The sequence below is a fragment of the Oryctolagus cuniculus genome, chromosome 12 (assembly GCF_964237555.1).
Source record: "Oryctolagus cuniculus chromosome 12, mOryCun1.1, whole genome shotgun sequence".
NCBI lineage: Eukaryota > Metazoa > Chordata > Mammalia > Lagomorpha > Leporidae > Oryctolagus > Oryctolagus cuniculus.
In genome coordinates this window covers 117056559-117082831 of record NC_091443.1, presented here as the reverse complement: position 1 = coordinate 117082831, position 26273 = coordinate 117056559, and the positions used below count along the sequence as shown (strand labels likewise).

At 44.1% G+C, this 26273-nt stretch overlaps 1 long non-coding RNA gene across 1 annotated transcript in view; it reads right to left on the bottom strand.

The window, feature by feature from the left end:
- Nucleotides 1-26273, bottom strand: part of LOC103345651 (uncharacterized) — a 35237-nt gene that overhangs the window by 1172 nt on the left and 7792 nt on the right. Inside the window, exons 4-5 of the long non-coding RNA XR_011381196.1 lie at nt 967-1074; nt 452-657 (exon numbers count right to left, since the gene is read on the bottom strand). This is a non-coding gene — a long non-coding RNA (uncharacterized lncRNA). The remainder of the gene's footprint in view (nt 1-451; nt 658-966; nt 1075-26273) is intronic.

The following is a 26273-nucleotide window of genomic DNA, read 5'->3' as shown; positions in this document are numbered from 1 at the left end:
TGAGGTCCCCCTGACCACCAACGGCAGAGCTGGGCATTTCAGGTCTCAGGGCACCTAGATGGCACTAGGAATAGTGGGAGACCCCAAGGCACCTGGTTGAAAGCTCCTACACGGTGGCCACTGGCCAGGTTTCCTTTCATGGGGCTGTTTTGGGGAATCCTTTTCAGTCCAGTTCCAGCTTTCTGGAGATTAGCAAGAAGGAACGGGGTTATCCTAGGCTTTGAGAGACCTGGGATTCATTGTACCTACTCTGCCACTTTTTTACAAGCTTTGTGGCCAAGGCCAAAGTATCTCATCCTTCTGCCTTTGGCCTGCGTTTCTTGTGGAGAGTGATGGAGATGGTGTGCACGGAATGCGCCATGCAGCCATAGTGAATGTGTCATGTAAGGTACCTCTCGTCCCCAGCCTTCTTGTGTCTCTGGTTTCTATGGAAAAAAATATAATCACTTACATTGCTAGGAGAAAACTGATTAGTGCAGCAAAGCCACTTGAAGCTTTTGCAGTTTCTGAAGTGATGAGTATGAGTTATCAGCCAGCCGAAATCTCTCTGGCACCAAGGCAACTAAAAGTAAATGTCGTTGACTGGGACAAAGTATCTTTCCAGGTCTGTATTGAGTGCACAGCAGCAAACACCTTTGCTGGCTTCCACCTGAGATCCTGTGTTGGGGGGAAAGGTTCTTTGTGTCACTTCACAAGAACCTGCCCAGACAGTGTGCCCAAGAAAGGAGCATGTTGTGTGTATCCTGCAGATGGCAATGATCAAAATGGCCACTCCAGGGGCCTCTGCAGAGTCACCGACCTGACTGGGCCATGCAGGTGGGTGGAGCTGCAGGTGGCTCCCAGGCTTATCCTCTGACTAAAAAGTGAGTAGGTTTCATTGAAGAGCTTCTGCATCTGATAGGCTTGGAGATGAAACCCTCCAGCTACCTTGACAACACTACATGTTAAGAAATAAGAGCTACTAACTTGCTTCAAAGCGTAAGTGAAGTGATGGGGTTCTTTGATATGCAGCTCAGCACCCACACATAACCATCTTCTGTGACTACAATCAGCACCCGGCTCCACTGCATTACCCTGAAAGACAAAATTATTGAAAAGGCAAATGAGGGAGGTTTGAGGGATGGAGAGAGAGAGCTTTCTTCTGCTGGCTCATACCCAAAATCCCAAAAGCAGCCAGGGTGAGGCCAGGCTGTAGCCAGGAGCTTGGAACATCATATGGGTGGCAGGGACTCTTATGTGCGCCCTCAACTACTGCCTAGCAGGATGCGTGTTAGCAGCAAATGAGCAACCAGAACACAGCCAGGACTGGAGCCCAGGACTCTGCCAAGGGATACATGCGTCCCGAGCAGTGGCTTAACTGCTGTGCCAAAGGCTCACCCTGACTGTGCTAACAGTAAGGGTACCACCACAGGTCTGCAACCCACAGGGAGGCAGCAGCTGAATCTGCAGCAGTCCATGGCAGTGAGCATCCATTACACAGATCTGAATCCCTGGAGGTGAGAAAGAACCTCCCCCCAAGCCCCAAACATCCCTCCATATGCTCTCGCAGTGCCACCTTCTCTATCACACTGGAGAGAATTGCCTGCCCATCAGTTTTTAACCTTAAGAACTGAAGATAGTTTCCCATCGTCACTGCCTGGGGCTTGCCTCAGGTCTCTTAATCCTAACCACCTCCAGGAACCTCCAGCAAACCAAGCATGAGGTGAACCCCGCTGTGCTTTGCCATTTAAGAGTCTGCTCTCCAAGCTGGGAGCTTGAGAACGGCATTTCAGAGGCCCTGGGGCTACTTTCCACAATTCCCCGAGTTCTTTTCCTCATCTGCCCTGGCTGGATGAATGTACTCTGGATCAGTGTTGATGCGCCCTGTTCCTCTTTAGTAACAGCCACCGTCCCTGCTCTGGCTGCCTCCAGCTATGCCTTCATAAGAACCATGCGCTTGGTGGATGGACGAGATGAAGTTCACCTCTCGACAATCCCAAATGGGAGCTGCGAGACCAAGCCACAGGGTTGGCAGCCGAGAGGTAGGGAGAGCACAAAGCCTGCTTTAGACACCACGTCCATCTCCAGCCATTGCAGCTAGTTGTGGAGTGAACCTTTGGTTGGAAGACCTCTTGCTCTCTGCTTCTCCTCTCTCTGTGTAACTGACTTTCAAATAAAAATAAATAATTCTTAAAAAAATAAAATAAAACCACCTCAGATGATCACAAAATCCCGCAGCCATTGTTGGAGTCCCCAGGGACCTCCAAGGAGCCACCCAGAAAATGGGGCAGAGATGGCTGGGCCCTGGCAGGCAGGTTCTTTCCCAGCTTAAGATCAGAGATGCACACGGACAGCACTGCACAGGGCTGGTGCTCAAGTTCCTGTTGGCTTTGCACACCATGCGTGAGCCTCTGGCTCAAGTAGACTATTCTGCCCACAGTCTTCTTTGCACAGATCTATGTTCACACTTTGAATGGTGTGTAGAGTTATGACAATGAATTTTCCCATATTTAACGCCATAAGAAGCACAAGCCTCTACAATGCCACTGAGAGCCGGCACTATGGATCCTGCCCTGCCTCGGGGTCACCCTCACTTTCTGGGACCCCCAAGAAGGCGGCTCCATGCTTCTCATTCCCATTCCTCTGTGCATGGAATTCCAGCAGACAGACCTAGGCCACACACAGCAGCGTGCTGTGACCCCTGCGCTGTCACGTGGGGAGGGGAGAGCACAGCAGGGCGGAGCGGCTCTGTCTCCTGCCTTCTGCCCGTTCCCTCACCTTTTCCTTGCCTTCGCCTCATCGTTTCCGAGCCCCCGCAGACAGGAGCGATGAATGCCTCCCTGCCCAGGCCTGAGGAGGAAACTCCTGATGGTGTCAAAATGGTCACTGTTTTACAATACACATCTCTTAAGATGGATGAACTCTTTCTTTTTTAAACATCACAACTGCTGTGAAGGATGTAGAACAGGATTTCTCACTCATTGCTGGTGGATGCATGAGAGCTCACTACTCTGGTGAACAGTCTGGCCGTTTTCCAAAATTAAACACGGTCTCAGATATTCCCACACTCACCATTCTAAGAATTGAGGCCACAGCCTTGAAGAGGGTGTCCAAGTCACAGCATGGCACTATGTCAGCAGTTCAACTCATACTGGGGGCTATCACTGGGCCCTCCTACACATGAACAGAGAAAACGGTGTCCACACAGACATCTGAGGACAGGATGAAGGGATGGATGCCCTCTGTGTCTGTCCCTCTGCTACCCAAACAAATTTTGAATACACAAACACACCCCACCCTCCCTCCCAAGGTTGAGTAGGCAGGTGAGTTTGGCATTGTTCAAATGGATGGGAAAAGCAGCAGTGGAACAGTCACCCTTTGGGAAGCCTCACTGCACAGAACGCACGAGATCGACTCCCTGACCTATCACTGCCTGAGTGACAGACCCTCTCACTCTGAATCCATGAGCATTTCTGAATGGCTTCCTCCAATCAGGGTACTCACAACCACCCTGTTCAAACATGCATTGGACGGTAAGAGCTCCGTGCACATCAGGGCACGCTGAGGCCTCTGTTCTTGATTTAGGGTAAAGCTCTGTAACTCACTGTGCTGGAGAACAAAGCAACCCCTGCTCATCCCTCCTGAGGGGGACTGGCTCACAAAGGGCAGCTCAGCCCAGGCTGCCCCATACAGCACAAGGAGGGGCCTGGCTCTGCAGAGGCCTGAGCATCAGGCCCTGGGTGTGACACAGGTGACAAGACCACCCACCTTCCACCAGCACAGCAGGAGATGCTCCAGGGGCCTGACACTGATCATGAACATCCTCCCCGACAGGGCCCACACAGGTGCAGAGTTAGGAGGGGCCAGTATTAGACATTGACCCAGGTCACTCACTGGGTCCAAGAGGCCATGAGGAAGGGCTCATGGATTTGGAGCCAGGGAGCAGAGTGAGGGGAGGGGAAATGGGAGGGAAGGGGTCCTGTGCAGTGAGTGGGAATGGAAGCCATCAGAGTGAAGGGGATCAGAAGGACAGCAGGAACTGCTGCTTGGCACAACGTTACTGGTCTCTGAGCAGGGTCACCATGTGACCAATGCGTGACTGACTCCTGAGGGCAGGTGCACAGACCACATGCACAGGAATATTCCTAGCAGCCGTATCCATAGTAACCCCAAATAAGAACAACCAAACGCATTCCCACGGGGGCCTAGCTAAGCCAACGGGAGTTAGCCACACTGAGTATGGCTGAAGAATGCTAGAAATGAAGCATCAGTGACGAGGGTGGAAGAACGGAAGCAGGACTTCTCCATGGGCAGAGGTGGACAGGGAGGGTGCAGCAGGCCCAGCCCTTCCCTACCACATGAGGTGCTCAGGTGAGTCTGAGACGCGGAGTGAGGGATGCACGCTCCAGCTGCTGCCTCTCATTCAGTCTCCTTGCAGTCTTCTTCATGGTCTTTTATTTCTCTTTTTTTAATCTATTCTTCCTTTTTTGGCAAAATAAAATCAGAATTCATCTAGGATTTTATGGGAAGAACTGCTGCTCCAGCTGCCCTGCTTCTGATTAGAACCAAGCAGCATGGATCCGAGCAGGTGTGTTTCCATTGGCAAAGGCACTGGGCAAGATCCCATGGGTTTTCTGCCTGGCTACATCACCACCAAGAAACGATAAAGTGATAGATATTTTAATTATCCCCACATAGGAGGATATCCAAGATGGCCAGATAGTGTATAGCCATGCTGACTTCCGACTTCAGCTACCTAGGATATGAAAAGAACAAAAAAGTGCCATGTTTCTTAAAAGAGACAAACATCCAGATACAAGAAGTTCAAAGGACCCCAACCCAGAGACGATTTTATCCAAGGCACATTACAGTCACATTCTCAAAATACAGGGACAAGGAGAGAAGTCTAAAGATTCTAAGAGAAAAGTAACAAATCACCCAGTGAAAAAATCAATAAAGACACATCAGGGACTGGTGCTGTGGAACAGTGGGAAAGCTGCTTCCTGAAGTGCCAGCATCCCATAAGGGCACCAGTTCGAGCCCTGGTTGCTCCACTTCCAATCCAGCTCCCTGCTATGGCCTGGGAAAGCAGTAGAAGATGGCCCAAGTCCTTGGGCCCCTGCACCCACGTGGGAGATCCAGAAGAAGCTACTGGCATCCTGGCTTCAGATCTATCCAGCTCCAGCCATTGTGGCCATCTGGGGAGTGAACCAGTGGATGGAAGACCCCCCCACACACACACACCTCTATAACTCTGTCTTTCAAATAATAAATCTTTTTTTAAAAAAGATAGATTGGAGTTACAGCATGGTACTGATATCTTCTTGGTCTTTGGCTAAGATCCAGTGAAACACAGTGTTGAGCAAATGGACTGAACAGACATTTGGAGGACATTTCACTCAACAGCTGCTGAATACTCATTCTTGTCATCAGTGAAGAACGTTTTCTAGGATGGAAATCAAGTCTCAGTAAATTCTAGAAGACTGAAATCATACCATAGGGGGGTCACTGTGGCACAGTTGCTAAGTCTCTGCCTGTGGTGCAGACATCCCATATGGGCACCGGTTTGAGTCCTAGCCACTCCTCTTCTGATACAGCTCTCTGCTGTGGCCTGGGAAAGCAGTGGAGGATGGCCCAAGTCCTTGGGCCCCTGCACCCATGTGGGAGACTCAAAAGACTCTCCTGGCTCCTGGCTTTGGATCAGCCCAGCTCCAGCTATTGTGCCATTTGGGGAGTGAACCAGTGGATGGAAGACTTTTCTGTTTTGCCCTCTCCCTGTCTATAACTCTGCCTCTCAAATAAATGAAATCATACCATGTATGTTCTCAGACCACAAAGGAATAAAAGTAGAAGTCAGCAACATGAACATGGCATTTGTAAATACATGAAAATTACACATGCTTCTGAAATATCAATGGGTCACTGAAGAAATGAATAATGAAGTGAAAAACTTCCTTGAAATTTACGAGAATCAAAACACAACATATGAAACCCTATGGGATATAGCAAAGTTATTATGGAAACATGAGACCCCAAAACAGCTAAAGCAATCTAAGCATTCTTAAAAAGTAAAAATAAAGCTTAAGGCATTACAATACCAGATTTCAAGACATATTACAGAGCGGTTACAAGCAAAACACCCCATTACTGCCATAACAATAGGCATGTGGATGAATATAACACATCAGAACCCCACAAATTAATCCACGCATCCACAGCCAACTAATCTTTGGCAAATGAGATAAAATCACTCCCTGGAAAAGGACAGGCTCTTTAACAACTGATGTTGGTAAAATTGGATCTCTGCATGTGGAAGTGTGAAGCAAGACCCATACCTTACATCCTATACAAAACCAACCACAATGGATCCATGATCTAAACCTAACACCTGGAACCAGCAAATCACTAGCAGAAAACATAGGAGATATATGGCAAGGCATTGGCATACAGGACTTCTTAGATAAGACTCCAGAAGCACTGGAAATAAAAATCAAATATAGACAAATGGGGTTACATCAAACTAAGGAGCTTTATGAAGCATAGCAATGACTCACTCAACAAAGTGAAGAAGCAACCGGCACAATCAGAGAAAATATCACTATACCTGTGATAGAGGATGAATTCTAGAATATGTAATGAGCTCAGGAACTCAACAAAAAACAAAGCATTCCAGTTAAGAAACAGGCTAAGGGATTAGCAGGCATTTTTTGAAGGATGAAGCACAAACAGCCAATAGATACAGGAAGGATGCTTAGGCTCACCAACTATCAGGAAAACGGAAATAAAAGCCACTGTGTGGTTTCACCTCATCTCAGGCAAAGTGGCCATCATCCCACAACCAAAACATAACAAATGCTGGCGAGGATGTGGAGAAAAACATATCCCAACACACTGGTGGATGGAATGTTATCTATCTCAACCATTATGAAATACAGTACAGTGATTCCTCACAATTTTTTTTTTAATTTTTAAGCTTTTATTCAGTGGGAGAAATGTATAGGAACGTGAGATCCCTATCTAAAAGAGCAATCTGGGTTCATACCTTCCTCACAACTTTTAAAACCGAACAACCACAATGCCCAGTAATTCCATTAATGGGAAGTTACACAAAGGATAAGAAATTTGCACATAAAAAATTTCTGTACCCCTGCGGTTGTAGCAGCTCAACTCACAATAGCTAACATATGGAAGCAATCCAGATTCCCATCATTTGATGATTGCACAAAGAAAATAAAATGTGAGATATATGTATGTATGTATATGTATACATGAGATGTTATACATAATATATGTAATAGAATGCTGCTCAGCCATAAAAAAGAATGAAACCTTGTTTTATGCAACAAAATGGATACAACTGGCAACCATTACTAGTGAAATAAGCCAGTCACCAAAAGGCAAATTTGTATGTTTTCTCCGATCTGTGACAGTTAATACATAGAATACAAAAAATTAATGGTTTCACCCATATACAACAACTGGAGATCTGATTATTGTTATAGAGTTTGTACATACACTTAAGAAACAGTAGTCTTTCTACTTCTACTTGGATCATTAAAATGTCTACACTGTCAAAACTAATCTACAGATTCAATACAACCCCCATCAAAATACCAATACTGGGGACAGTGCTCTGGTGCAGCGGGTTAAAGCCCTGGCCTGAAGTGCCAGCATCCCATATGGCCACCAGTTCTAGTCCCGGCTGCTCCTCTTCCAATCCATCTCTGCTATGGCCCGAGAAAGCAGTAGAAGATGACTCAAGTACTTGGGCCCCTGCACCCCTGTGGGAGACCCAGAAGCAGCTCCTGGCTTCGGACTGGCACAGCTCCAGCTGTTGTGGCCATCTGGGGAGTGAAGCAGCAGATGGAAGACCTCTCTGTCTCTACTTCTCTGTAACTCTTTCAAATAAATAATATGTATCTTAAAAAAAAATACCATTGTTTTCAGAATTAGAAAAAAAACCCTAAAATCTATATGGAATCACAAAATAACCAGGATAACCAAACTGATGCTTAGCAAGAAAAAAAAAATCCATCTGGATGTATCACAGTATCTGATTTCAAGGCATACTACAAAGTTGGAGTAACTAAAAGACATGATATTGGCATAAAAACTGATGCAGAATAGAGATCCCAGAAATTAATCCACATTCATGCAGCCAAAAGTGCTCTTATCATACATGGTGATGGCAAACCTGGATGTAACAGAATGAAATGAGACACAAACCTCTGATCATATACAAAAATGGAGTGAAGATGCAGCAAAGACCAAATTTTACACCTGAGACTATGAAGTTACTTGAAGAAAATGTAGGGAAACACTCCAAGACACGGTGTAGGTGATAATCTCTTGGATAGACACCCAAAGCACAGGCAATAGAAGCAACACTAAGCACATGGAATTATATCAAACTCAGAAGGTTTTCACAGCAAAAGAAATGATACATAGAGTGCAGAGACAGCCAACAGAGTGGGGAAAATGTTTGGGTGCTGCCTAGCTGACAAAAGATAAATATCCAGAATATATCAACTTAAAAAACTCAACAAAAATTAGCCTGCCAGTGAAGAAATGGACAAAAGACATCAATAGAGAGTGACAGAAAACAAATGGCCAACACATACATGAAAAAATATTCAACATCACTCAATGTCAGGTAAATGCAAATCCAAAACACAATCAGATATCCCATCACCCCATCAGAATGACTGAAACACAAAAGACCCAGAGTAACAAATGCTGGGGAGGATGTTGCTCAAAGCAAACATTTACACACTGTTGGTGGGAGTGGAAGTAAGTGCAGCCACTGTGCAAAATAGCATGGAAACATCTTTTAAAAAGTAGAAATAGAATTTCCATATGAGCCAGCAATCCCTCTTCTGATCATGTTGTATTAAAAACATACCAGCACAACCATGTTTATAGCAGCACTGTTCACAATAGCAAAATCTGAAATCAACTGTCAACATCAGAATAAAGAAAATGCACTCTGCATATACAATGCGATTATTCAGTAACATAAAAATGAAATTCTAACATCTGCATCAGAATGGATGCAACTGGAGAATGTCATGTTGAGTGAATAAGCTAGACATAGAACGATAAATACTACATTTGCTCCCTTATAGATAGGAGTTTAAATTTTAAAAGACAAAAAGTATGATTCCAAAATAAATAAGAAAATGACAATGTATATTAGTATTTCTGTAAATATTATGGAGCTGGTGCTATGGCACAGCAGTTAAAGTCACCTCCTACATGTAGTGCTGGCATTTCACTCAGGCACTGGTTCAAGTCCCGGATGTTCCCCTTCGGATCCAGATCTCTGCTGTGGAAAGCAGTAGAAGATGGCCCAAGTACTTGGGACCCTGCACCCGCATGGGAAATCCAGAAGAAGCTCCTGGCTTTGGATTGGCCCAGCTCTAGCCATTGCATTCATTTGAGGGGTGAACCAGCGGTGGGAAGACCTCTCTCTCTTCCTCTGCCTCTCTGTAACTGTGCCTTTCAAATAATGAAGACCATGATAACTTTGGGAAATGGAGTTGTACTGAAAGCATTCCTCAGAGTAGAGAGGAAACAGTAAAGTTAATGCCACTGTGAAAACAAGGTTCACCATTAGTCTTCTCTCCACGCCTAGGTGAGAGGATGGTCACAAGAGGATGGTGTTGAAGGTATCTGTCCTTTCTTGGAAGCTTTTGGCTGAGGCAAGGGGATCAGTGAGACACAGCTAAAGAAACCTTGATTTTCAAGACTCTGTAAGAGCCTGGCAATTCTACAACCTGAGAACAAAAGGTCTTACACTGCACTTAAGTGGGAAACAAGAACCCTCAAACCATGATAGGCTTTTTCTTTCTAAAACAGGCTCCATTTAAAGATATCTAAGGATACTGCCATTACCAAATCTTGCTTGGATTCTGGGACATACAACTAAGAACCTATGCTCCTCTCCCTACTCCCCTTCACAAACCTAATTCCAGACACTTTACCACAAAGCTAGCCTGCCAAATGTGGTGAGGTTGAGGCCTTGAGGGCAGATCATGAAGACACAGGACTAAGAGGGTAAATACTGCACCAGATGCTTCATTCAGGAAGTGCCTCCCAGCATGGTGCCATGAAGACATGAGAGGGAGAGGCCCCAACCAGATCAGAATAGGACCAGGGCCCTCCTGGGGAACAAGGGGAAAGCAGAGAGGGGCTCTCTTTAGCAACAAGGGGTAGAGAACCTGGGGTAAAGTGTTCAGTAAACACCAGTGGTTTGAAGATCTTTACATCAATAGCATTGATTGATTAGTATTTAACAGATGCCAGATGCAGAATAACTAATGTGGAGACAGCTAAAACATGCTAAATTGGATTATATTCATCCATTGGCTACATGAACACTGACTTCAGTGCCAGTGGTCTTTGAGATAATCCCAAGCATAATGTGAAAAATTAAACACCATGAGGTCCATTTTACAACAATGCCCAAAGGCTACTGTTGACTCTCCTATATACCAGAAAGGATTACAGGAAGACTTTTAAACAGTACATCCCTAAGAAAAAAAGTCATTTCCACATATTAAAGAATCACTATGGTGAGGCCGGCGCTGTGTCACAGTGGGTTTAAAGCCTTGGCCTGGGGCCAGCGCCATTGCTCACTTGGTTAATCCTCCGCCTGCAGCATTGGCATCCCATATGGGCACCGGTTCTAGTCCCGGTTGCTCCTCTTCCAATCCAGCTCTCTGCTGTGGCCCAGGAAGGCAGTGGAAGATGGCCCAAGTGCTTGGGCCCCTGCACCTGCATGGGAGACCAGGAGGAAGCACCTGGCTCCTGGCTTCAGATCAGCATAGTTCCAGCTATAGCAGCCATTTGGGGGGTGAACCAATGGAAGCAAGACCTTTCTAACTCAAAAAAAAAAAAAAAAAAAAACCTGGCCTGAGGTTTCAGCATCCCATATGGGCACTAGTTCAAGTCCCAGCTGCTCCTCTTCTGATCCAGCTCTCTGCTATGGCCCAGGAAGGCAATAGAAGATGGCCCAGGTCCTTGGCCCTTTTACCCACATGGGAGACCCAAAGGAAGCTCCTGGTTTCTGGCTTCAGATTGGCACAGCTCTGGCCATTGTGGCCATCTGGGGGCTCGGGGGGTGAGACAGCGGATGAAGACCTCTCTGTCTTTACCTATTTCAAATAAATAAAATAAATAATAAAAAAAGGAATCACTATGGTACATGTGCACCTCCCTGTGTGCCACTCAAATAGCTGGCTGGGGAGTTTTGGATTCCACCCAGGAATACTCTTCTTCTAGGTGTAACAGTAGATTATTCCTAGAAACCAAAGAAACAATCTTCCTTCCCCAGAGAAGCTACTGTATCATTTGCAACTAGATTTGGTTAGACAGGTCCCAGGGGAGCATGAAAAATTTAGCTCCTCGATTCCAAGAGTATCTCACTGAAGCTGTGACCATGGATCTAATCTGGGATGAGAACACACTAGTACATCACCACTAGCAGTTCAGCCATCAGACAGAGAGCTTGGACAAACTATTTCAGCACTGTGCAGGGCATTTTGCAAGGAGGGAATCTAATGCCTGGCCAGACCCACAGGCTCAGGCAAAGCTGAAACGTGTTGAGATCTTCGGGTCATCACAGCTCAGGGGTCTTCCCAGGTGTGGCTGATGGACATCCAACGTGGAGGAATCAGCTCATCTAAGGAAAAACCAAGATGTCTTATTGCTCCTACCGATCCCCAAAACAGGTGAGTTAATTTTATTCTGACCACAATTGGCCTCATTGCAGATTACACAGGCACAAATTTCAACTGTGCTCCTGTTCTGTGAGACAAAGCATCTCCCTGTGCTCTACTTTGATTTGTCCTTTGTCTTCTTAGGTGAGTTTGCTTTATCTACCCACCAAGCTTGTGCGTTCAGGGTACACTTCTGTTTCTTTCATCTTTACAAAACCACACTGCCTGACACCTTAGCATAATTCAGATCCTCAAGATTTCTGTGGAAATTAACCAGAAATACCAATGTAAGTAGACACAACAGAATGCAGAAATCTCCATGTATATGCATCTGTTGAATCTATGTAACCATCCATTCATCCCTCTATGTATCTGGCATTTGCCTGTATTGGCAAAGAAAGATGCATTATACAGCTGCTGACACTCCTGAGCCATTGAGGGAGGATCCCAGGGACCAAGATGCCCACGTCCCCATCTGGAGACCCAGGAGAGCCATTCATTCAATTCTAGGACACTATCAGAGTATTGGTCAATTATCTAAGGCATTAAGGTAGGAGGGTCCGCTCCTGCTCACGGACTGAGTAGCCCTTCTGCTCTACTCAAACCTCACCAGGAAGGGCAATTTCCTTGACAAAGTCTATAGATGTTAAACCTAGCCAGAAGTACCCACACAGAAACATCAAATTTATGCCTGGCCAAATGTGTGGGCACTTGGTGGCCCCGTCCAGTCATTACATAAAATCACCTTTCATACTAGGATCAAACATGAAATAAAACACCAGGAGTAAGGCAGGACTTTAGCATTAGCAGCCATAACAGTTGGTACCCATAGGCAGACAGGAGGAGGAAGGGCTGGAGGGGAGAAGGGATGAAAAAGGCAGGCTAGGGGAGGGGCTCACTGGAGGACAGGAAGATGGAGAGTTTGGAAACACCAGGAATCAGAAGACAACACAGGGGCTGGCGCTGTGCTGCAGCAGCTTAATGCCCTGGCCTGAAGGGCCAGCGTCCCTATGGGCACTGGTTCAAGACCCGGCTGCTCCACTTCTGATCCAGCTATGGCCTGGGAAAGCAGAGGAAGATGGCCCAGGTCCTGGAGGAAGCTCCTCACTTCAGGATTGGCAGAGCTCCAGCCGTTGCAGCCAATTGCGGATGGAAGACCTGTGTGTGTGTGTGTGTGTGTGTGTGTATAAAACTCTGACTTTCAAATAAATAAATCTTCAAAAAAAAAAAAAACACAACAATGTCATAAGGATGAACAGCACTGTGGCATAGCAGGTAAAGCCGCTGCCTGCAGTGCCAGCATCCCATATGGGTGCCAGTTCAAGACCTGGCTGCTCCACTTCTGATCCAGCTCTCTGCTAAGGCCTGGGAAAGCAGTAGAAGCTGGCCCAAGTCCTTGGGCCCCTATACCTGCGTGGGAGACTCAGAAGAAGCTCCCGACTCCTGGCTTCAGATCAGCACAGTTCTGGCCATTGTGGCCAACTGGGGAGTGAACCAGCGGATGGAAGACTGACATCTGTCTCTGCCTCTGCCTGCCCCTCTCTCTCTGCCTCTGCCTTTCCTTCTCTGTGTAACTCAAATACATAATAAATCTTTAATTAAAAAAAAAAAAGCATCAGCAGAAAGAGTAAAACTTCAGACTGAGCACAGCCCCCTGAAGTGGAGCCCCGAGCTCTAGCTCAGTCCCTCACCCTCACCCTCACCCCATCGTGACCAGCACTGCAACCAGGGCCAAGTTTCCTGAACTCAGGAAGCAGCTAGCAGAGATGTACAGCCATCTCCAAACAACCTTCGCATGTGCGCAAAATGTGCTTTCACAGGCATCGCCTCAGTTCCCACAGCAAGGAAACTGCGGTCCCTGCCTTCTCTCATCCCTGGGGGTCTTTGAAGCCCAGGACAGCCCAGGAAACCACAGCCAAGTAATGAAGGCAAGGTCACGCATGTTTGCCTCTCGCGGAACACACACACTCACCACGGGTGGCTCTCCATTGGCTGACAGATGATTCCTAAAGCTTGGTCTGTGTGAGAAACAGCCTCACCCATCCGCTCAAGTGATGGACTCGACTCAGTGAGTGCAACAAGAGCGAGACCCGATTTCTGATCTTGCAACACCTTGTGTCAGCACACCAGGAGCAGGTTCCAGCAAGCTATTTATTTCCTAGCAAGCAGATCCCTCCCCCAGTTCCTCATTGGCTGAGTAACAACAGCGTGACAATCTTCCTGGCATTTGCTTCAGCTGTTTGGCCACAACCTTCCTGGGTCCCTAAAAACTCAGGTGCACGGAATCTACCATTCTTACTTTGAAAATGAACCAAGTGTTTACTTCTCACAGGGAGGAATAGTGAAGAGGAGTTCTTGGGCAAGGCACCTTTGTGCAGAGCAGTGTGTATGAGGGGTGAACAAGGGCTTGTCTAGGAGAAGATATACTATATTGGCTAACACAAATCTGCACTCATGTAGAAAACTCACACTCTCATCTGTGGGAAATCATCTCCCACTCCTGAATATGGCCCGGAAAGGGTCTATTGTAAACTGCCTGCATGTCTGTATCCTCCGGCAAATTACAAATTCCCAAACACACCCCCGACATTCTTAGCCTAGTACTTCTCCCAGTGGTGGCACAGATTCCCAGAAGTAACTTGGGGGTTTTGCCTCCACATGCTTGAAACAATGGGATTCAGACTCATCTCTGTGCCTTGGTTGTCAGCTTCTAAGCAGCTGTGTTTCCAGCTCCCATTCCATGACAAGCAAAGTCCTGTATCATCCACGCCCACCCACACTCCAACACAGGAGCCCACAAAGAACTGTGGGCTGTGTTTTGGGCCCTTGTGAGACTTGCTGTCTCCCACAGTGCACATCAGGAGGAAGCTGGAATCAGGACTGGACCAGATGTAAACCCAGGAAATCCTATGTGGGATGTGGACACCAGGAGGTGACTTATTGCTGCCCCAGGAATCCACCTTTTACTCCTATAACACTTAAGAGGGAATTACATAAAATTAATTATACACAGGCAAGTTTGTGCACACAAGGCATGACTATGTTATCAATAACAAGAAAAGCAGTATTGGACCAGGGCACACAGGAGCAGAATTTGTGTATGCTATTGTAGGTGGCATTGACTCAACTAAGGGGCTATATATTTAGGATGCTGTATGTGATGTCAGTATCAACATATTTTTGATAATCTTTTAGAGATTTACTTTATTTATTTGAAAGGCAGAGTTACAGGGAGAGAGGGGGAGAGAGGCAGATCTTCTGTCCACTGGTTCACTACCCAAATGGCCTCACGGCTGAAGCTGGCCCCAGCCAAAGTCAAGAGCCAGGAGCCAGGAGCTTCTTCCAGATCTCACACTGGTGCAGGGGCCCAAACACTTGTGCCATCCTCCACTAATTTCCCAGGTGCATTAGCAGGGAGCTGGACTGGAAGTGGAGCAGCCAGGACTTGAACTGGTGCCATATGGGATGCTGGCATCACAGGCAGCAGCATTACCTGCTACATCAGAAACACCAGCCCCTAGATAATTTTTGTGTACATGGGGGACAAGTTCAAGGGCATTTAACTAGCTGTGAGCCAAAGCCATACCAAGGGTGCTCGAGGCTGGCCAGGATACCACACGGCCCCTCAGGGCTCAGGCTGTGAGCACCTCCAGGCAGCAGTGGAGGTCAGGGCACATCAGAATGAACTTTGAAAAACTGATTTGAGGGGCCAGTACCACGGTGTAGCAAGTTAAGCCTCTGTCTGCAGCACCGGCATCCCATATGGGCGCCAGTTCAAATCCCAGCTGCTGCACTTTTGATCCAGCTCCCTGTTGATGCACCTGGGAAAGCAGCAGAGGATGGCCTAAGAAATGGAAATGCAACAAACACAACAATGCACCTCAAGGACCGCAAAAAGCAAGAAAATCCCAGAGTTAGAAGACAGAAATAATATCAGAACTGAAACATGAAATAAATTTTTAAAAAGATGAGTGGATTAGGTTTTTTGAAAAGGTGAACAAAATTTGTATTTTTAAATTTTATTTTGAGATCTGAAACACAATCTTATTTATCTGTTGTTATTAAACCTTAGTTTTGACTGAACTCAGACTTAGCAGTAGACGCTCTCAGAGAAGACAGCCCACATCTCCCGACAATCTGTTCCTGGCGTTTTTCTTTGGCCTCCTCCATTCTCTTGGCCAAGAGTTTAGCATATTCTCCAGCCTCCTCCTAGTTCTTCTTAGTACACTGTTTCTTCAGAGCAATTCACTGGCGTCTGTGTTGCAGGACACGTGGAGTAACAAGACACTGAATCTTTTGTGCTTTGGTCCTAGGTTTCTTAGCTTCTTTGTTTAAGGGCTTTTCTTACAACATACAGGCATACATCATCATCTTTAGAGAAACTGAAAAGTTTACAAATTCTGCTGGCTCTTTTAGGACCCAGGCAACGAGGCACCATTGTATTAGTCAATCCAGGAATATCTTTCTCTCTCTCTTTTTATTTTATTTTTTTTTACAATGACCAAGTTGAGAACACTCAAATTGGCATCAACAATGAAGCCCCGAACTGATTTGAGCTTTCTTTCTCCAGTTCTCCTTGGTCAGTAACAGGAATGCCCCTTACTCAGCAGAAGGTGGACCGCCCATGGGTCAAGACACCTTGCTTCATGGGAAAACCTTGTTTGTCATTCCCACCACTGATCCAGACCACATAACCCTTCCATTCTTCACCCAGGGCGTCGGCAGCAACTTCTGTGGCCATACACTTCTCATAGAAAGTACGAAGTTTACGTTCACTGTGCACTTCGATGAGTTTCTGGCAGCCAGTGGCTGGGAAGGAGATATTCAGCTTCATTTTGAAGCAGCTGACCGCTTCGGAGGCTAAATTTTATTTAAGGTATACAAGTTTCATGTATTTCCTATATACAGATCTAGGAACATAGTGATATTCCCCATCCTTCCCTCGCTCCCACCCACGTTCCAACCCTTCTTCCTCCTCCCTCTCCCATTTCCATTAATTTTTACAAAAATCTATTTTCAGTTTACTTTATATTCCTAAGGGTAACTCTACACTAAGAGTTCAGATAGTATAAAGGAAAAAATACTGTTGTGGGGGCTGGTGCTGTGGCACAGCAGGTTAAAGCCCCAGTCTGCATTGCAGGCATCTCGTAAGGGTGCAGGTTCAAGTCCTAGCCGCTCCACTTCCAACCCAGCTCTCTGCTATGGCCTGGGAAGGCAGTGGAAGATGGCCCAAATCCTTGGGCCCCTGCACCCACGTGGGAGACCTGGAAGAGGCTCCTGCTTTGGATCAGTGCTGCTTCAGCCATTATGGCCAACTGGGGAGTGAACCAGCAGATAGAAGACCTCTCTCTGCCTCTGTCTCTCTGTAACTCTTTCAAATAAATAAAATAAATCTCTAAAAAAATACACTTGAACAAATTTTTAGGTAGACAATAAAAACAGAGAAGACTCAAGTCAATAGCAGACATGAAAATGCGACAATGCATATGATAACACAGAAACATCACTGCCCATTATAGATTGTGAAAACCACATGCCAACAAATTTGAGAACCATTAAGAGAAAGATAAGGGCCAGCGCCACGGCTCACTAGGCTAATCCTCCACCTGTGGCGCCAGCACACTGGGTTCTAGTCCCGGTTGGGGCACCGGATTCTGTCCCGTTGCTCCTCTTCCAGTCCAGCTCTCTGCTGTGGCCCGGGAAGGCAGTGGAGGATGGCCCAAGTGCTTGGGCCTTGCACCCGCATGGGAGACCAGGAGGAAGCGCCTGGCTCCTGGCTTTGGATCGGCACAGCATGCCGGCCACAATGAGCTGGCCGTAGCGGCCACTTGGGGGGTGAACCAACGGAAAAAGGAAGACCTTTCTCTGTCTCTAACTCTGCCCGTAAAAAAAAAAAAAAAAGAAAGAAAGAAAGAAAATAAAAAAAGAAAGAAAGATAAAACTCTGTAGGTGTGAATTACCACACCTGCAGCATGAAGAGAGACCAACAATAAGCTGAGAATTGGAAGCAGTAAGAAAAAAGCTCCCAGCAAGGAAAAGCCCAGGACCAGATGGCTTTGTGGCTTCATTTTAGCAAACTCTCAGTAAGAACCAAACTGGTTAATCTCAAAGTAGCCCCTAAAAATTCAAAGGGAGGGAAACCTTCCCAATTCATTCTAGGAGGACAGCATTACCTCTACTTCAAAACCAGGCAAGGACACAACCAAAAAATAAAATTACAAGTCAGTGTCCCCAGTGGACACAGCTGCAAAATCCTCAACCAACTATCGCAAAAATAAACTTAACAACAAGAAATCATTCATACTAATCAAGTGGGGTTTATCACAGGGATTCAGGTACATTCAACCTGTACACACCAAGAAACCTATCACAAATCACTTCAATAGAAGGAAGGAGAAAGCTCATATGATCACCTCGACAGAGAGAAATCAGTTGATACAATTCAACAATCTCTCCTCATTTAGAAACCTTGCACATAGGGCCGGCGCTGTGGCGCAGCGGGTTAACACCCTGGCCTGAAGCGCCTGCATCCCATATGGGCACTGGTTCGAAACCTGGCTGCTCCTCTTCCAATCCAGCTTTCCTATGGCCTGAGAAAGTAGTAGAAGATGGTCCAAGTCCTTGGGTTCCTGCACCCACATGGGAGACCTGGAAGAAGCTCCTGGCTTCGGACTGGCACAGCTCTGGGCATTGCGGCCAATTGAGGAGTGAACCGTCGGATGGAAGACCAACCCCTCTCTCTCTCTCTTTCTGCTTCTCCTCTCTCTTACTCTCACTTTCAGATAAATAAATAAATCTTTAAAAAAAAAAGAAACCTTGAACAAACTCATCATAGAAGGGGTATGTCCCAACACGGTACAGGCTATGTTGGACAAACTCACAGCTAAGGGGATTTCCTCAAAGATCTGGAATCTGAAAAGAATGTCTACAACCACCACTCTTAATACAGTACAAGTTATCATGAAAGCAATTAGGCAAGAGAAACAAGTAAAATGCATACAAATAGGAAAGGTGGAAGTCCAACTGTCCCTGTTTGCAGATGACAGGATTCTACTTGGGAGAAACCTGCAGACTCCCGCAAGAGAATATTAGAACTGGAAAACAAATCCAGTAGCTGCAGGGTACAAATTCAATGTGCAAAGCTAATTAGCATTTGTATAAACAAACGATGAACTGTGAGAAAGAAGTTACAAGACCAATTCCATTAATAATTACAAAAAATTTTAAATGGAATAAATTAAACCATAAATAGTAAAGACTCCACCAGTGATAATGACACAGCACTAATGAAAGAAATGAAGGAGCTAAAACAGAAGAACGGCCTCCCATATTCATGGTTGGAAAACGTATTTATTTACCTTTTTAAAATTATTTATTTGAAAGTTAGAGTGGGATGGGGGGAAGGTAGGTCCTGTATCTGCTATTCACTGGTACAGAAACAGATGGATAGACCAATGGAACAGAATAGAAACACCAGAAACCAACCCAAACTTCTACAACAAACTTATATTTGATCGAGGATCTAAAACCAATTCCTGGAGCAAGGACAGTCTATTCAATAAATGGTGCTGGGAAAACTGGATTTCCACGTGCAGAAGCATGAAGCAAGACCCCTACCTTACACCTTATACAAAAATCCACTCAACATGGATTAAAGACCTAAATCTATGACCTGACACCATCAAGTTATTAGAGAACTTTGGAGAAACCCTTCAAGATATTGGCACAGGCAAAGAATTTCTGGAAAAGACCCAGGAGGCACAGGCAATCAAAGCCAAAATCAACTATTGGGATTCCATCAAATTGAGAAGTTTCTGTACTGCAAAAGAAACAGTCAGGAGAGTGAAGAGACAACCGACAGAATGGGAAAAAAATATTTGCAAACTATGCAACAGATAAAGGGTTAATAACCAGAATCTACAAAGAGACCAAGAAACTCCACAACAACAAAACCAACAACCCACTTAAGAGATGGGCCAAGGACCTCAATAGACATTTTTCAAAAGAGGAAATCCAAATGGCCAACAGGCACAGGAAAAAATGTTCAAGATCACTAGCAATCAGGGAAATGCAAATCAAAACCACAATGAGGTTTCACCTCACCCCGGTTAGAATAGCTCACATACAGAAATCTACCAACAACAGATGCTGGCGAGGATGTGGGGAAAAAGGGACACTAACCCACTGTTGGTGGGAATGCAAACTGGTCAAGCCACTATGGAAGTCAGTCTGGAGATTCCTCAGAAACCTGAAGATAACCCTACCGTTCGACCCAGCCATCCCACTCCTGGGAATTTACCCAAAGGAAATTAAATTGGCAAACAAAAAAGCGGTCTGCACCCTAATGTTTATTGCAGCTCAATTCACAATAGCCAAGATGTGGAACCAACCTAAATGCCCATCAACGGTAGACTGGATAAAGAAATTATGGGATATGTACTCTTTAGAATACTATACCGCAGTAAGAAACAATGAAATCCAGTCATTTGCAACAAAATGGAGGAATCTGGAACACATCATGCTGAGTGAAATAAGCCAGTCCCAAAGGGACAAATATCATATGTTCTCCCTGATCGGTGACAACTGACTGAACACCAAAAAGGAAACCTGTTGAAGTGAAATGGACACTATGAGAAATGGTGACTTGATCAGCATAGCCCTGACTGTTAATGAACAACTTAATACATTATCCCTCTCAGTATTTTTTGTCTGTTCTACTTAATATGACTGGTTTAATTCTGTAATTAATACACAGTTATTCTTATGTGTTGAAATTTAACTGAAATGTGGTCCCTGTTAAACAGAAGAGTGGGAATAAGAGAGGGAAGAGATGTATAATTTGGGATATGCTCAAGCTGACTTGCCCCAAATGGTAGAGTTAGAAACATACCAGGGGACTCCAATTCAATCCCATCAAGGTGGCATGTACCAATGCCATCTCACTGTTCCAAGTGATCAATTTCATGTCACAATTGATCATAATGAAAGGACTAAGAGTTAAAGGGATCACATAAACAAGTCTAGTACCTGCTAATACTAACCAATAGAATAAATAAAGGGGAGAGTGATCCAACATGAGAAGCGAGATACACAGCAGACACATAGAATGGCAGATGTCCTAAACAGCACTCTGGCCTCAGAATCAGCCCTAAAGGCAGTCCAATCTGGCTGAAAAGCCCATGAGAATATTTCAGGCATGGAAAGCCAAGACACTCTGGCAAAAAAAAAAAAAAAAAAACTAACTAAATGAAAGATCTCTGTGAGTGAGATCCCAGTGGAAAGAACAGGTCTTCAAAGAAGGAGGTACCTTTCTCTGAAGGGAGGAGAGAACCTCCACTTTGACTATGACCTTGTCTAAACAAGATAAGAGTCGGAGAACTCAAAAGGCTTCCATAGCTTTGGAAACTCATGACTGGAGCATAGGGAGACTACTGATGCCATAAACAGGAGTGTCAATTTGTAAAGTCAACAACAGGAGTCACTGTGCACTTACTCCTCATATAGGATCTCTGTCCTTAATGTGCTGTACACTGAGATTTAATGCTATAACGAGTACTCAAACAATACATTTCACTTTGTGTTTCTATGGGGGTGCAAACTGTTGAAATCTTTACTTAATGTATACTAAACTGATCTTCTGTAAAATAAAAAAAAAGAAAAGAAATTAGCAATTCCTAACTTGACTCTCACTGGGATTAAACATGACAATAGGTCTGATCTGATTTCATCATCATTTAAAAAATCATCTATTATTTTTCACTTTATATTTCTGTGTGGGAGCAAACTGTTGAAATCTTTACTTAATGTATGCTAAACTGATCTGTATATAAAGAGAATCGAAAATGAATCTTGATGTGAATGGAAGGGGAGAGGGAGTGGGAAAGGGGAGGGTTGTGGGTGGGAGGGACGTTATGCGGGGGAAGCCATGGTAATCCATAAGCTGTACTTTGGAAATTTATATTCATTAAATAAAAAATAATAATACAAAAAACCCTTCTCCACCCAAAAAAAAAAACATAGAAGACACAAATAGGAAACAATTTTAAAGGACACAGACAGACTAGAAAATGCATACCCATACGAGAAATGAAACAAGGAAGGACTAATCTATGTAATATCTTCAAGTGTTATTTAAAAAAATATACAGTAGTACATAATTCCTATCAGTTTGTTTGACAAAGATTTTAAACGAAGTTTGAGAAAACATTGTATTTTCATCAAAATTGATACAGGCATTTCTTTTTGGTGATTTTAGCTCCCACATATGAAGGAGAACCTGTGGTATTAGTCTTTCTGTGTCTGTCCAGCATGTTTTTGTTTTTGTTTTTGCTTTTTTGCTCAAGTTTACTTTGCTATTTTGGGTGTTTTTAATACATATTTTTGGATTGTTTTTCTACTTCTATAAAGAATGTCATTGGTATATTGACAGGGATTGCAGGGAATGCATACTTAAGATGCTATAGATTCTTAATGACAATAAGTCTTACAATCCATGAGCAAGAAATATCTTCACATTTTTATGTCCTTGATGATTTCTTTCATCAATATTTTATAAATTTTATTGTAGAGATCTTTCATTTCTTTGGTTAAATTTATTCCTAAATATTGGATTGTGTTTGTGATATTGTGAATGGGATTTCAAACCTGATGTCTCTTTCAGTGAGATCATTGTTGGTACATAAAAATCCTACTGTTTTGGTTTGCTCCCTTTGTAACTGTGATTTCACTGAACTGATTTATAAATTCTAACAGCTTTTTGCTGTAGTGCTTGGTTTTCATCCAGGTACAACATCATGAAATTTGCAAATGTTAATTTTAAAAGTTTATTTATTTATTTGAAAGGCAATTACAGAGAGGGCAAGGCATAGAAAGAGAAATATTCCATCTATTTGTTCACTCCCCAAATGGCTGCAACAACCAGGCCTGGGTCAGTCTGAAGCCAGGAGCTAGAGATTTATCCAAGTCTCCCACATGGGTGCAGGGGCCCAAGCACTTGGTCCATCCTCTGCTGCTTTCCCAGGTGCATCAGTAGAGAGGTGGACCATGAGTGGAGTATCCAAGAATCCAACTGGTGACCATATGGGATGCTCATGCTGCAGGCGGTGGCTTTACCCACGATGCCACAGAGCTGGTCCCAAATATGGCTATTTTGAATTACTACTTTCCAATTTTAATTACCTTATTTATTTTCCCTCCAAAATGTTCTTGCTAGTACTTCCAACAATATACTGAATAAGACTGGTGAAAAATGGACATTTTTCTCTTATTCCATATTTGAAAAGAAGTGATTTCTGCTTTATATTTTTCAGTATAAAAGTAGCTGTTGGTCTGTCTCATAAAGGCTTTATAATTTTGAGATGTGTTCTTTTTATTCTAATTTGTAGAGGATTTTTTTTACTATAGAGATATTCGATTTTATCAACTACTTTCTGTGTCTGTTAAAATGCTCACATGATTTTTCCCTCATTCTGTTGATGTGATTTATGAGGTTTTTGATTTCCAAATGTTGAATCACCCTTGCATCTTTAGATGAAATCAAACTTACTGTTATGTATAATCACTGGTGTAGCTTTGGATTTGGTTTACTAATGTTTTGTTGAAAACTTCTGCATTTATGTTCATCAAGCATACTGGTCTGTAGTTTTATTTTTTGTGTTGTGTCTTTGGTATTGGTATTGGTAATGCCAGCTTTCTGAAAAGTATTTTATAGTTTTCTTTTTAAAAAATATTTATTTACTTGAAAGGCAGTTACACAGAGGCGGGGGAGGGGTAAGAGAAATAGCAAAAGCAAGAGTGAGCAAGAAAGAGTCTTTCATCCATTGGTTTACTTCCCAAATGACTGCAATGGCCAGGGCTGAGCCAATCCTAAGACAGGAGCCAGGAGCTTCTTCTGGGTTTTCCTCATGGGTGCAGGGGTCCAAGGACTTGGGTCATCTTTTACTGCTTTCCAAAGCCATTAGCAGAGAGCTGGATCTGAAGTGGAGCTGCCAGGCTTCAAATTTTCAAAGTGGCACCCACGTGGGATGCTGGCATTCAGGCCAGGGCTTTACCTGCTTCTGCCACAGTGCTGGCCCCTTACAGTTTTGTATACTCTAAAATATTTTGCAATAATTTGAAGAGTATTTGAGTTATTCCTTTTTAAATGTTTTATAGAATTTAGGGTTTTCTTTGTTGGGAAACTTTTATTAATTACTACTTCAGTAGTATTTCTTCCTATGGCCTATTTATATTTTCTATATCTTCCTTGTTTAATCTTAATATGTTACACATATTCAGGAATTTACTTGAGGCTTTTAATTTGTTAACACACAGTTCATAGCAGCTTTTTATGACCCATCATATTCTGTAGTATCAACTGTAACATCTACTTTTCTTCTCAAATTTTATTTATTGAGGTTTTTTTCTTCTTTCTTTTGTTACTCTGGATAAAGGCTTTTCTATTTTGTTTATCTTCTTAAAGAACCAGCTATTTGTTTTATATCTCTAATATTCTTTTAGTTTCAATTTCATTTATGACTGTTCTTATATTTATTTTTTCTTGTGCCCTGCTAATTTTTGCCTATGGCTTGTTTTTCTTTTTCTGTGTTTTTTTTTTTAAGATTTATATATTTTTTTGAAAGTCAGAGTTTTTTTTTTTTTTTTTTTGAAAGTCAGAGAGAAGAGGCAGAGAGAGAGGTCTTCCATTCACTGGTTCACTCCCCAATTGGCCATAACGACCAGTGCTGTGCCAATCTGACGCCAGGATCTTCTTCCAGGTCTCCCACACAGGTGCAGGTTCCCAAGGACTTGGGCCATATTCTACTGCTTTCCCAGGCCATAGCAAAGAGCTGAATAGAGGCCGGCACCATGGCTCACTTGGCTCATCCTCCACCTGTGGCGCTGGCACCTCAGGTTCTAGTCCTGGTTGGGGCACCTGGTACTAGTCCCAGTTCCTCCTCTTCTAGTCCATCTCTCTGCTGTGGCCCGGGAGGGTAATGGAGAATGACCCAAGTGCTTGGGTCCCTGCACCCACATGGGAGACTGGGAGGAAGCATCTGGCTCCTGGCTTCAGATTGGCACAGCACCAGTTGTGGCAGCCAATAGGGGAGTGAACCAACAGAAGGAAGACCCTTCTGTCTCTCTCTTTCACTGTCTATAACTGTCTCTATCTCTCTCTCTCTCTCTCACTGTCTAACTCTGCCTGTCCAAAAAAAAAAAAAAGAAGAAGAGCTGGATAGAAAGTGGAGCAGCCGGGTCTCCAACCGGTGCCCATATGGGATGCCAGCACTTCAGGCCAGGGTGTTAAACCACTGCACCACAGTGCTGGCCACTTTTTCTGGGTTTTTGAGATGCAGCATTAGACCATTTATTTAAGATCTTTCAAATTTAAATGTAAGCACTTGTCATTATAAAATTCCCTCTTAATACTGCTTTTGCTGTGTTCTATGCTTTGATATGTTGTGCTTTCATATTCATTTGTTTTAAGAAATTTTCTGACCTCTTTTTAATTTTTTAAAATGATGCATTGGTCATCATGTTGTTTAATTTTCATGTACCTGTGAACTTTCCAGTGCCCTTTTTTATTATTATTGATGTCTAGTTAGATTGATTTCAGTCTGAGAAGGTAGGCGCATGGTATGATTTCAATCTTTTGAAGTTCTTGAGACTTGATTTCTTCATTAGTAATCAGTGTCAGCATTGTCTACATGTGCCACAGGTTTCCGTTCTTCAGCCTTTTGTGGATGTTACAGTATGACTTTGAAGTGGCATGAGCTTCCATAGGTTCTTAGTCCCTAGAGTTGTCAGCCATACTGGGGTTTGTGATGTCCGTATCCACATTTCTGGTCATGCTACCCTTTTCTACCAGGCAAATATGAATATTTCTGGTGTTTGTGGCAGCAAAATTTATGGCCTTTTTACTATACTATGTGGATAAGACATTCCCCAGGTCCTGATATGTTAGCCTGACTAATACCCAGAAATTTAGCATCATGAGTTCAAGTCCCAAGCTGGGAAATGTTAAGGAGACATTCCCTGAGTCCTACAGGGTGAATACAGTTTATGCTGAGGGTTGTGTATCAGCAGGTCTGGGTCTGGAGCACTGGAATGCTTATATAAGGCTCCATTTCCTAGGGTCTAGGTGTATTTACATGACTCTCTGAAATACAGTACACAGAGTGACAGCCCTGGAGTTACAGGATACAGCGGGGTCCTTATCCAGGTCTCTCAGGTTGACTGCCAATTATTCCAGGGATTGAATTCCAGCCTGAAGCATACAAAGATAGGATTGTATAACTCCCACAGATGAGTGTTATTCCAGGGTTTATAACACCAGCAGCAGCAATCCTAGAGCTTCAGATATTGGAGAGAACTTTCCTTTGTGCCTACAAGGCATGCAAAAATGATGCACTGTCCTGCCTTCCAGCACCATGTGCCAAGAGTTTCAGAAGAGGCCTCTTTAGTTCTGGTACTCTGGAATTCTGTATGAGATGCTACTGGTTCTCACGGCCATATGAGGCCGTGAGAATTTCTCTATATTGTACAGAGCAAGCAAGTAGAGCTCCAGAGCTCCTGCAGTTGCAGAATTCACAAGGG